Source organism: Scylla paramamosain, chromosome 25, assembly GCF_035594125.1.
Source record: "Scylla paramamosain isolate STU-SP2022 chromosome 25, ASM3559412v1, whole genome shotgun sequence".
NCBI lineage: Eukaryota > Metazoa > Arthropoda > Malacostraca > Decapoda > Portunidae > Scylla > Scylla paramamosain.
In genome coordinates, this window is record NC_087175.1 from 15,253,393 (window position 1) to 15,265,146 (window position 11,754).

The following is an 11,754-nucleotide window of genomic DNA, read 5'->3' on the forward strand; positions in this document are numbered from 1 at the left end:
TGGAAAGATAACCGGGATCGTACGATCGTAAGTAAGTAAGCGATCGTGACAGAATAAGGGGGCCCGTCCGGGATCTTTGAACATTTGTGGAGTGTAACGAGTGTTACATGGTGATTGTCATTGGGAGGAGTTTACTTGTGTGAAATATTTCTTTAAACTGTTCATGTATTTTGTGTGTATATTATTTTTTGGTGACGGTATTGGTGTGTGAAGGTGTATTCTGTTGGGTATTTTTTTGTTTTAATACTCAGTGGTGTAATATTCTGAGGAATATTTTGTGGAGTGTAGTGATTGTAATCATGACCGATAAACATGTCGAGGCGTTCCTTCTGTAGAGGAGTGTGCATGATTTGTACACACTAACCAGGGAGGAATTATGTTCAGTGGCTGAGAGGTTTCAAATGGAGTTGAAATCCAAGAAAAGGAGGAAATGCAGGAGGAGTTGAGAAATGCTCTTGTGGAGAGGAGCTGGTTTGAAAATGATGGTGGCGAAAGTGAGGATAATGATGGGGAGAGTGTAGAGGAAAGTGCCGGGGTGAGTGAGATAAACCTAGTTGCTTTTGGTGGAACTGATGGCCTTTCTAGTAGTGAAAAATTTGAGTTAATGAAACTTCAAATACAGATGCAGAGGGAGCAAATGCAAAAAGCAGAAAGAGGTGGAGTTGCAGAAAGAGTAATTGCAGATACAGAGGGAGCAGATACAGATGCAAAAGGAGATTGAGATAGAAGAGATTAGAGCAGAAATAGAAATAAAGTAAATGAGGCCAGGGCAGGAAATGGTGCTCAAGGCAACGGGAATTTAGAGAGAAAGGTAATCAGTATGCCTAACTTTGTGGAAGGGAAGGAAGAAAACTTCTTCATTCAATTTGAAAAAAAAAACTGCAAAGTTGAAGGGGATGCGATGAAAATGATCGGGCATTACTGATCCAGTCTAAATTTGAGGGAAAGGTCCGAGAGGCATATGTGAATTTGAGTGAGCAAGAAGCAAGTGATTATGAAGTGGTAAAGAAAGCGGTGTTGGGATCAACCCGTCTAAGTCCGAGTGTGTACCGGAAAAAGTTCTGCAGGATCACAAAACGCCCAGGTGAAACTTATCTCGGGATGGCTCGAGAGGTTGGTCTTAAACTGGACAGTTGGCTGAAGGCCGAGGAAGCCACTACAGCTGAGGAGATAAAAGCAGTTTTGCGGATGGAACAATTTATGAGCCAATTGCCCCTCAGTTTGAAATATGAGCTCGTATCATAGAACGTGAAAGACGTGATGGAAGCCGGACGCAAGGCTGACAATTACTGTGCGATCCACGGGCTGAACGGAGATGGATACCATGGAGGGAGAAAATCATTCTCTAACAAAAAGTGATGGTCATCAGAGATATAAGAATGACCGCCAGATGAGTTCGACATCATTCCACAGATCAAACCAGTCACGCCCTAACAACTATAGTTTTCCCCACACTTACACCATGCCCCCGCCAGCCGACCACAACGTGAGGTCTGCGCCCCACAGGGGTAGGCCCGGGAGCACTACCTATTACCAGAAGGATAGTGGTGATGAAGGTGCAGTTAAGTGCCTTGGATGAGGAAGTAGTGGGCATAAAAAGTACCAGTGTCCGAAGGGACGGCCGAAACCAGTGGGAGCAGTTGCCACCCAAAGAGACCTGGTAAAGTATGTGGAGAATATGACTGCAGAGATACAAGAGGAGCCGCAGAAGGATGAGGACTTTGAGCATTTCACCAGTAATGGCACAATGAAAGTGGAGGGAAGTCCAGAGAAGGTGATCAGAATCCTTCGGGATATGGGAGCTAACCAGAGTCTGATCTTAAGTAGTGTACTCCCATGGAATGAGGAGACCAGCACTGGCAAAGATGTCTCATGCAAGGGTGCAGGAGGCAAGTTCAGTATTCCTCTGCACAAAGTTTGGCTGGACTGTGGATACGTCATAGGAGAGGTGACGGTGAGAGTGAAGGAGACACTGCCCGTAGATGGAGTGGATATGCTGGTCGGGAATGACCTGGCTGGAGGTCGAGTTATCCTTAAACTCCTGATGGTAGACAAGCCTCTGATAGGAATGACAGAAACCATCACTCCGGCATCAGTCCCTCACTCAACAGATGGGGAGGCAGAGGTGCCTGAATTGTTCCCAGTCTGTGCAGTGACCCGAGCGATGGCCCGGAAGGGATGCATGGACCCCGAGGGAGCAACGCAGGAGGACGAAGGCCAGGGCGTCCTGTTTGAGGAACCTGATGAAAAAGGAAATAACCCAGAGTGTGCGAGTGATGAATCAGTTGTAGGCCAGGTGGAGCCCAACCTTGATTTTGTGGTAGAAAAGCGTGAGTTGATAAATCCTCAGGAGAGTGATGAAAGCTTGAAATCTATTTGAAATGAGGCTAAAAGGCTGGGTGAGCTTGACTATGAGTACGTGGGTTACTATGTGGATAACGGTGAATTAATGAGAAGTTGAAGGCCCCTGACAGCCCCAACCTCTGATCACTGGATGGTGAAAAGACAGATTGTGGTGCCACGGGTGTATAGGAAGAAAATTTTGGAGATGGCACACGAAGGTAATCTGGCAGAACACCTGGTGGTCAGAAAAGCCCTAGGAAAATCCTGTGTCATTTTTAGTGGCCCAGAGTGAGAATTGATGTGAAAGAGTTTTGTAAAACTTGTGGTTTGTGTCAGAAGGTGGGCAAGCCGAACCAGGTGATTCGCCCTGCCCCCCTTCACTCTATACCTGTGGTTGAGGAACCTTTCAGTAAGGTGGTGATAGACTGTGTAGGTCCTTTACCAAGGACACGGAGGGGAAACCAGTATTTGCTGACTATTATGTGTATGTCATCTAGGTTCCCTGAGGGCATTTCTCTCAGGATTATAAACTCTAAGAACATTGTGAGGGAGTTGGTGAAATTTTTCTCCTGGGTGGGAATTCCTAAGGTGTTGCAGTCAGACCAGGGAAGTAATTTCACTTCTCGCACGTTCAAGGAAATTCTAAGGGGTCTGAAGATTGAACAGAGACTGTCAAGTGCTTATCATCCTCAGTCTCAGGGTTGTGTAGAAAGATTTCATCAAACTCTTAAAAACACTCATCAGCAAGGCAATAAGTCTGGGTCTCCCTCCTAACCTGGTAGCGTGGCTAGCCGACTTCCTCACAGGGAGGCGTCAGGCCGTTCGCTATCAGGGCTCTGTCTCTAATTTCCAACAGCTGACATGTGGGGACCCCCAGAGGACCAAGATGGGTTCACTATGCTTCTTCCTTGTCATTAACGATGCCCTCACTGACACCCCTCATCGCTGGAAGTATGTGGACGACTGCACCGTGAGCGTCCCCGGACTACTCGCCACTGCAAGCAATTCTAGAGCGACTGCAGACGTGGCCGGAGGAGAGCAGGATCAACCACAGCAAAACTGTGGTGATGCATTTCTGTACCTCCTCTGTACCAGTGCCCCCTCCCCAGCTCACAGTGGGCCTTCACCCCCTCCACGTGGTCCGATGTGCCAAGCTTCTCGGAGTCAAGGTGGACGACCAGCTGACCTGGTAGCAGCATGTCGCCAGCACAGTAAGATCCGCTACCTACAGGCTGTACAAGCTGCGCAGACCCAGGTCGCTGGGGACGCCGACAGACGAGTTAAAGGGGGGTGTACCTCACCTTCATCCTCCCCAAACTCATGTATGCCTCCCCAGCGTGGTCCACCCTAAGTCTGTCCAGACTATCCACCAGGCACAGAGAGGCTCTGGAGAAGTTTGGAAAGGGACTGCTGCATCATCCACGTCTCAGACACATGCCGCCGTCTGACGCGCCTCGCCCGATCCCTGCCACCAGACACCACAACAAGATAACGCCCCTAAAGGCGCCGCGCACTGACCGGTACAGACTCAGCGCGATTCCCACCATGGTGCGAGCCATCAATCAATAGTATTTCCCTTCTAGATTAGAGTTAGCTTTAGGATTAATGTTAAGTATTTCCCCACCCCCTCTGTACATTTTCAGTTTGTTAACTGCCTGAATAATAAACCGTTTATTATTATTATTAATTTTTTACTTCAATACCCATTACACGAAATACAGAGAGAGAGAGAGAGAGAGAGAGAGAGAGAGAGAGAGAGAGAGAGAGAGAGAGACACACACACACACACACACACACACACACACACACACACACACACTTCAATACCCATTATATGAGAGAGAGAGAGAGAGAGAGAGAGAGAGAGAGAGAGAGAGAGAGAGAGAGAGAGAGAGAGAGAGAGATTCAGTACCCATTACATGAGAGAGAGAGAGAGAGAGAGAGAGAGAGAGAGAGAGAGAGAGAGAGAGAGAGAGAGAGAGAGAGAGAGAGAGAGAGAGATTCAGTACCCATTACATGAGAGAGAGAGAGAGAGAGAGAGAGAGAGAGAGAGAGAGAGAGAGAGAGAGAGATTCAGTACCCATTACATGAGAGAGAGAGAGAGAGAGAGAGAGAGAGAGAGAGAGAGAGAGAGAGAGATTCAGTACCCATTACATGAGAGAGAGAGAGAGAGAGAGAGAGAGAGAGAGAGAGAGAGAGAGAGAGAGAGAGAGAACATGGCACCGGTACGGTGACTGGAAGGATAGGCTATCAGCGACACAATTCTCTCTCTCTCTCTCTCTCTCTCTCTCTCTCTCTCTCTCTCTCTCTCTCTCGATATCCAGAACTTTTCTATCGGTGAGAGCGATAGAGAGTGAAAGGCGGGAACATGGCACTCTTACGTGAACTCCATGGAAGGATAGGCTATCTGCGACACCTCTCTCTCTTCTGCCCTTCTTTATAGCTCAGAAACATGGTTGACAAATAATCCTAGAAAGATAATTGTTCAATACAATAGAGCAGTAAAGAACTTGCTAGGGGTAAGGAAATTTACAAGCCCCGACATGTGTCTTATTGAATCAGGTATTCCACCTGTACTTGATGTCATAGAAAAAAGGAGAAGGAAATTTCTAGAATCAAAGTTAAGGGAACCGAACGTTGAAGAACCATTCTATGTTGCATTTGAGTTGTGCAGAGTAGCTAATACTCCAGGGTATCAATTTGTGATGAAGGCACTACAGTATAGAGATAACGTAAATCCACTGGATATAGTCAAAATAAAAATTAGAGAAAAACCCGAGACAGCATCTAAGTATGTGGCGTACAGATCAGTAATTAACCCTGAACTATCAGTACATCCAGTTTATGTCAGCAATGAGTTTGTCCCGGACTACAAAAGGCAGGCCCTTACGAGGCTTCGACTAATGTCACATGATTTAAAAATTGAGACAGGTAGAAGGAATGGAATACCAGCAGAGTTGCGACTGTGTATGTGTGATAGTAATGCAGTACAAGATGAGTCTCATGTTTTGTTAAATTGTTCTTTGTCAAGGGACTGTAGGGCTAGATATAATATGTTGGATTTTAGTAGTTTTACCAGTTTAATGAAGTATAAAGGTAAATTAGGTACTTTATGTGATTATGTTTGCGATGTGTTAAAGCTTTACGGCTAAAATGTTCTTGTTTTTTTTTTAAAGAAAGGGAGTTTGAATTTTTTTTTATTAGGCACTTTATGTGATTATGTTTGCGATGTGTTAAAGCTTTACGGCTAAAATGTTCTTGTTTTTTTTTAAAAAGAAAGGGAGTTTGAATTTTTTAGGAGTTAAGTTTGGAGAAAGTTTGTTTTTTTGCAATGCGAATTGGTTAATTTTATCTGGACAGGATTTTTTATTTGTAGCTCTTTTTATATGATATAATGATTTTAGTGAAATGATTTTTACTTTAAGCTCCTTGTAATCGCAAAATTCTGTCAATAAACTATAATATAATAATCTCTCTCTCTCTCTCTCTCTCTCTCTCTCTCTCTCTCTCTCTCTCTCTCTCTCTCTCTCTCTCTCTCTCTCTCTCTCTCCCTCTGTAAGGTGTTATTGAGGTACTACATGAAATATGATAATTTCTGGAGACATTGTTATCTGGTAAATAATGGTGTCGGTAATTTGTGTGTCGTTTACAGTGAACGTACGTAATTTCTACAACATTACTTATACTTACAGGTACTTATACTTTGAGAAACACTTCATAATAAAGTACCCAATCATTGGTCTTCCTTGGGAGACGACTGTGGCGAGTTGCCAGTTACTCGTTTTTCTAATCGATTATCTATTTATTTTATATTGATTTATCCTATATTCTTACGTACATGCACATAATATATATATATATATATATATATATATATATATATATATATATATATATATATATATATATATATATATATATATATATATATATATATATATATATATATATATATATATATATATATATATATATATATATATATATATATATATATATATATATATATATATATATATATATATATATATATATATATATATATATATATATATATATATATATATTTTTTTTTTTTTTTTTTCATGTGTATTGAGTACGTACGCTATCTTTTGACAAGAATGGAATTCGAGTAAAGTTTCTAATAATGGTTTCTTTATGTTTACATGCTTTGAAAAACAATCTGGCAGTGTATGGGTTAATTAAATAACCTGTATTAACTTGACATCAGCACGAGGAGGATTGAAATACAATAAAACATTCACATGCAAATAAGGCACATAAGCATCATAAAGAGATAACTGATTCCGTCATAGTAAAGTGCAATATACTAACCAAAATACATACTGGTTTACGCCTTCACAAGCTTTCAGAATAACAGAAACGGAAATGCAATGCATCTATAATAATTCACCGAGTATTTTAACATGTAGCAGTTGCTTATACAGCAAATTAACCACAATGCAACACTTACGACCATGAGGATCGGTGTTTGAGGGTATAGGGTTTATGGAGAAAGTGAGTCGCAACACCTCTCTTTCTGAAGACTGGGCACAATCTGCTGCCTTCTGAGGACGCTGAACCAGATATGAGATCCCGGGTGATCCATTCCTCTACAGAGTCACCAGAATCCTTGTCCTATCTACCCTATGCGACGTGTCATCAACTTCACCACGTAAACACAATCCTCACTATCTCTACAGCTAAGCTCTCCACAGGTACTTCCTGTCACACAACTTCACTACTGCAGTTAACTTTAACAACTTTCTACACTAATTAACTCAGTTCCCGTAGTGTTACACTACACCATACACCAAGAACACGGAGGAACTGCACACACAAGCAAAAACAGAACCAATTAATACACCATTATATATGAGAGGAAAACAAATCACAAACTAACGCACATACTCAAGGACGCCACGTACCTCAACCCAAGCAGAGGAAAATTAATATCACCTCTTCAGGAAACCAATAAACAAACTTCGAAAAGCCTTACCTGAAGCAACATACAAATAATACAACTTTTGTACCATTATTTTAGAAAGCTAAATTAACTTAAACACTTATGACTCATCTTTTATTTTCATACTTCTTTCAATATTCTTCACCCAACCTTTTTTTTTCTCTCTTTATTACTTCTTCTTTCAACCCCACTGTCTATCCCCCATCATTTGATTTGATTTGATTAGTGTTACACATGCTTCATATTAGTCTCTCGCCACCAGCCTCACAGGACCTTGTGAGGTGATACAGCTAGTGACTAGAGTACATATCTTTTTCTGAATACTTGTTTAATTCCTGTTGAGATGGATGTGTGAAAAATGACGATGAAAAATAGATAAAATATGTAACAAAGTTAGAATGACTAGGATAGGCTTTGTCTAAGAACATAATCTATAGGTAATATAAAGAGAGTAGGTGATAAAATAAAACCCTGTGGAATACCACCATTAATAAGTCTAGTGGAACCTGTATCCTGTAGCTCCCTACCGCTCAAACAACATGGATGACTGAAAAAAAAAAAATAGACGAGATAAATGAGCAGAGATGAAGAGATAGTAAAAAGGAAGCTTATGAAATAAAGGTATGAGGAAAACATCTTTATTTTAGATCTTACTGCCAAAACTCTGATTCTTCTGGAAAATCCGAACGTTAAAACTGAATAAAATGATTAAATAAAGCATATATTATAAACAAATGTTTATGAAGTGTGTGGAATGTTCCTAAATATTAGAAAACATCACCTTTCCTACAAGCTTTGCACACAGATGGATATCGCTCATGGAAGCAATAGCCGTTTCCAGGAAAATCAAAATAGTATATATATATATATATATATATATATATATATATATATATATATATATATATATATATATATATATATATATATATATATATATATATATATATATATATATATATATATATATATATATATATATATATATATATATATATATATATATATATATATATATATATATATAAAGTTACCATTCATGAACTAAAACATCGAAATGACAAACCTTTGAAAAATCAAGATGAAGGATTCCAAACATTGCAAGTTCAGGACCAAAGGCTGTGTGAAGTCCCATTACAGTGCGGCTCACAACACGGTCAAGAGAGTCAGCCGGATACACTAATACTTTTTCTCTTAGTTTTCCTAGTATACTGTCACTGTTTGCGCTCTGAAAAAAAAAAGACCGATATAATAAACCTTCACACAAGACGTGAAGTAAAACTATATTTAGGAGTTAAATTTATTTTCTCAATTTATCATTCTCTCTCTCTCTCTCTCTCTCTCTCTCTCTCTCTCTCTCTCTCTCTCTCTCTCTCTCTCTCTCTCTCTCTCTCTCTCTCTCTCTCTCACCACAACATCCATATGCACGCTGGTTCCCGCAACAACGGCAGTGGTAATGCCAGACTTGATCAGATCTTCCATACTATCAAATGGAAGCTCCAGTTTGGGAATGATGAGCAAGGCCTTCAAGTTGCTGCGGTACACCGTGCCAAGGATGAGACCAATAAGGAGCCACACGCCCACCGCCAGCCGGGCACACCCACCAGTGGGCATATGCGGTACATCTGTGAACACTTCTTTGTATTATTTCTAAAATATTTATGTAAATGAACCAGTCAGTCAAAGAAGCCATTTGCCGGGAGGAGCGTCGCCTCACCCAGACTACGACACCATGCACAGGCGTTACCCTTGGCAATACCCTTCCCAACATACATAAACGTTACCTATTTAAGAGCGGCTCCGGCCGAAAGCAACACAAATTAAGAAGAAAGAGTCCACTGAGGTGCCAGTCACTAAAGGAAGGAACCAAATATATTATCTAAAATTGGAGGATGTCTTGAAATCTTCCTCTCGAAAAACTTCATAGAAATGGGGATATACAAAGGTAGACAGGTAGATCCAGAGTTTATCTGTAAAAAGGACAAAAGATTGAAAATATTATTTAACTCTACCATTGGAGAGGAAGACAAAATAGGAGTAAGAAAAAAAAGAAAGTCTTGTGCAGCGAGTCTGCAGAAGGTGGGAATGCATGACAAGATCAGAACAATCAGCCTGAAAATAGCGCTTAAAAGATTCCAAGAGATGCAACACAGAGAGTTCACAGAGTCAATTAGAAGAGATGAGTTGAAAAGTGTGACTGCAGGGACAGGTAGGTGAAAGCAGGACAACTGCTGTCCTTGCTGGTTTTATTCGCTCTCCCAGCTCCCATACATCCAGTCTCAATTACACCTTTAATCGAACAGTTCGGATTAGAGAATTGAAACAAGTGAACTACAAATGAGCTACTATTCGAAAGATTCAAATCGTCATAAATAACTCAACCACTAGTATCCAGCACCACACACGCCCACAATCATTTAAGACAAATTAATCAAACATGGCAAGCATTAAATACATATCACAATAAGAGAAAGTGCTTTTGAATACACCCTGTTCAAGGAAGCAATGTAAATGGAACCCTTTCTAAATATATGAAGCATACTCCATACACGGGCGGATAATGCCCCTGTACAGAGATAGTAATCAGGTGGGATTTGAAAAAAAAAAAAAAAAAAAAAAACTGGCAGAGGAGACGCAGAATCCCTAAAACTCCATAGAAGCTGTTTCTAGTTTAGATAATTAGTAAAGGACAGATCGAAGATGAACATTGTAGAAGATGGGGACAGTTAAGTTTCACTGAAGAAGAAGGGATAGTTACATGGAAGATTATGCCGGGCTAATAGCTAGAAAAAAAAATGATGCATTGAACAACACTTAAGTATGATCTTTCATAAATAAGTAGTTTTAGAGATCAGAAGCCAGGTGTTTTGTACGTTCTCATGGTAAGTTTTTTTTTTTCTTTTAATTTCTGAAAGGTTGGACATTTTAGAAAAGTCGTGGAAAAATGCAAAGGAATATCATCAGCGCAGGAGTGAATAAGACAGTAAGTTTGCCTTTGAAGATCATTGATGAATAATAGGAAGAGTGTGGACGGAGAATAACAGTGACCGTCTACCACAGAGGCAACATAAGTCAGAAAAGAAACTGGAGTTATAGAGAAAAGAATGTAAGCTGTAGAGAGGTAACTGGAGAATCAAGGTTTTGTGATACTCGCTATCAAATGTTTTTTTTTTATATGTCTAAGACAGATTTCACCAAAATCCCTAAAAGAGGATGGCTAAGACTCAGTAAGGAAAGCCAGATCACCAGTAGGATGATCACGGCAGCTTCAATACTGGTGATCAGATGTAAGATTGTTAAGTGACAGATGTTTAAGCAGTTTAAGAACTGCTATTTAATAAACAAAAAATAAAAAAAAAACAGAAAGTAGGAAATTAAAAGAACAGGATGGTAGTTTGAAGGACTATACCGGTCATCACTTCTAGGAACATCCTGGATGTAGGCATACTTCAGCATGAAAAAAAGATAGATGATGAAAAACAAAATTGGTAAAGTTTGACCAAGGAAACTGGAAGACTGGGCGTATAGTTTCGGAGAACAATAGAAGGAATCAAGTCCAAAAGCCCTTCGAGGGTTAAAGCCACATAGGGCATGAAAAAAAAAAAAAAAATGAATCTTAATAGTTGGCAAGAAATAGTCGCAGGATGGGAAGGAGAGGAAGACAAAACCTGATTTATCCAAGGTAGTATTTTTAGCAAAGGTTTGCGCGAAGAGTTGCGATTTAGAGATAAATGATTTGTCAGAAGTGACAATGTTGTTGCAAGTGCATGAGTTTCAGGATACGTAGGAACAGACTCTGTTAAACATCACGGAAGTTGTCCTTTGTTTATTTTGTACAGGACACTTCCCTATTGTTCATCTGAAAAAATATCGCCAACTAACACAATAGCAGGCGCCATCCTGAATACGTGGTGCTGATGCAAATGCTGATGTTATGTCTAATGTACGTCCGCTGTATGTTAGCCGGTGGCACCTCCCGAGGCAGAGAGGAGAGAGGGAGTGATGCTCGCTGCAAGTGGTCGCGTCCTGCGAGCCCTGCCGGCCGACGGAGGGCCGCAGCGTTAGTGTGTGCACAAACTTTAAACAAACTATAAAGTGTAAACTATATAGAATTATATAAGTGAAGTAATGTCACTGTTTCACTGATACAAAACAGTGATGTATTGTTAGCCTCTCCAATAACTAGAAACCACCACGCTACTACACTACCCCGTAACGAGTGAACTTTTGTTGGTGTTAATAAATTAATTGTATATATTGACTTGATTCAAATTTTCTTTCAAGCATACTTATATCACGCTGCCTTAAATCACAAATATTCCTGCTGCTGGGAGGCAAACAGTCGAGTAGGGGAACACACGAGAAAAGGATGATTTAAACAAAGGTTTCGAAGATTTAAGGCCATAAAGAAGAGTGCGGAATGAATGCCACAGCTATTATCTTTC

General features: G+C 40.5%; 1 long non-coding RNA gene across 1 annotated transcript in view; it reads right to left on the reverse strand.

The window, feature by feature from the left end:
• Positions 1–8,621, reverse strand: part of LOC135113447 (uncharacterized) — a 53,623-nt gene extending 45,002 nt beyond the window's left edge. Inside the window, exon 1 of the long non-coding RNA XR_010274843.1 lies at positions 8,376–8,621. This is a non-coding gene — a long non-coding RNA (uncharacterized LOC135113447). The remainder of the gene's footprint in view (positions 1–8,375) is intronic.
• Positions 8,622–11,754: the final 3,133 nt, after the last annotated feature.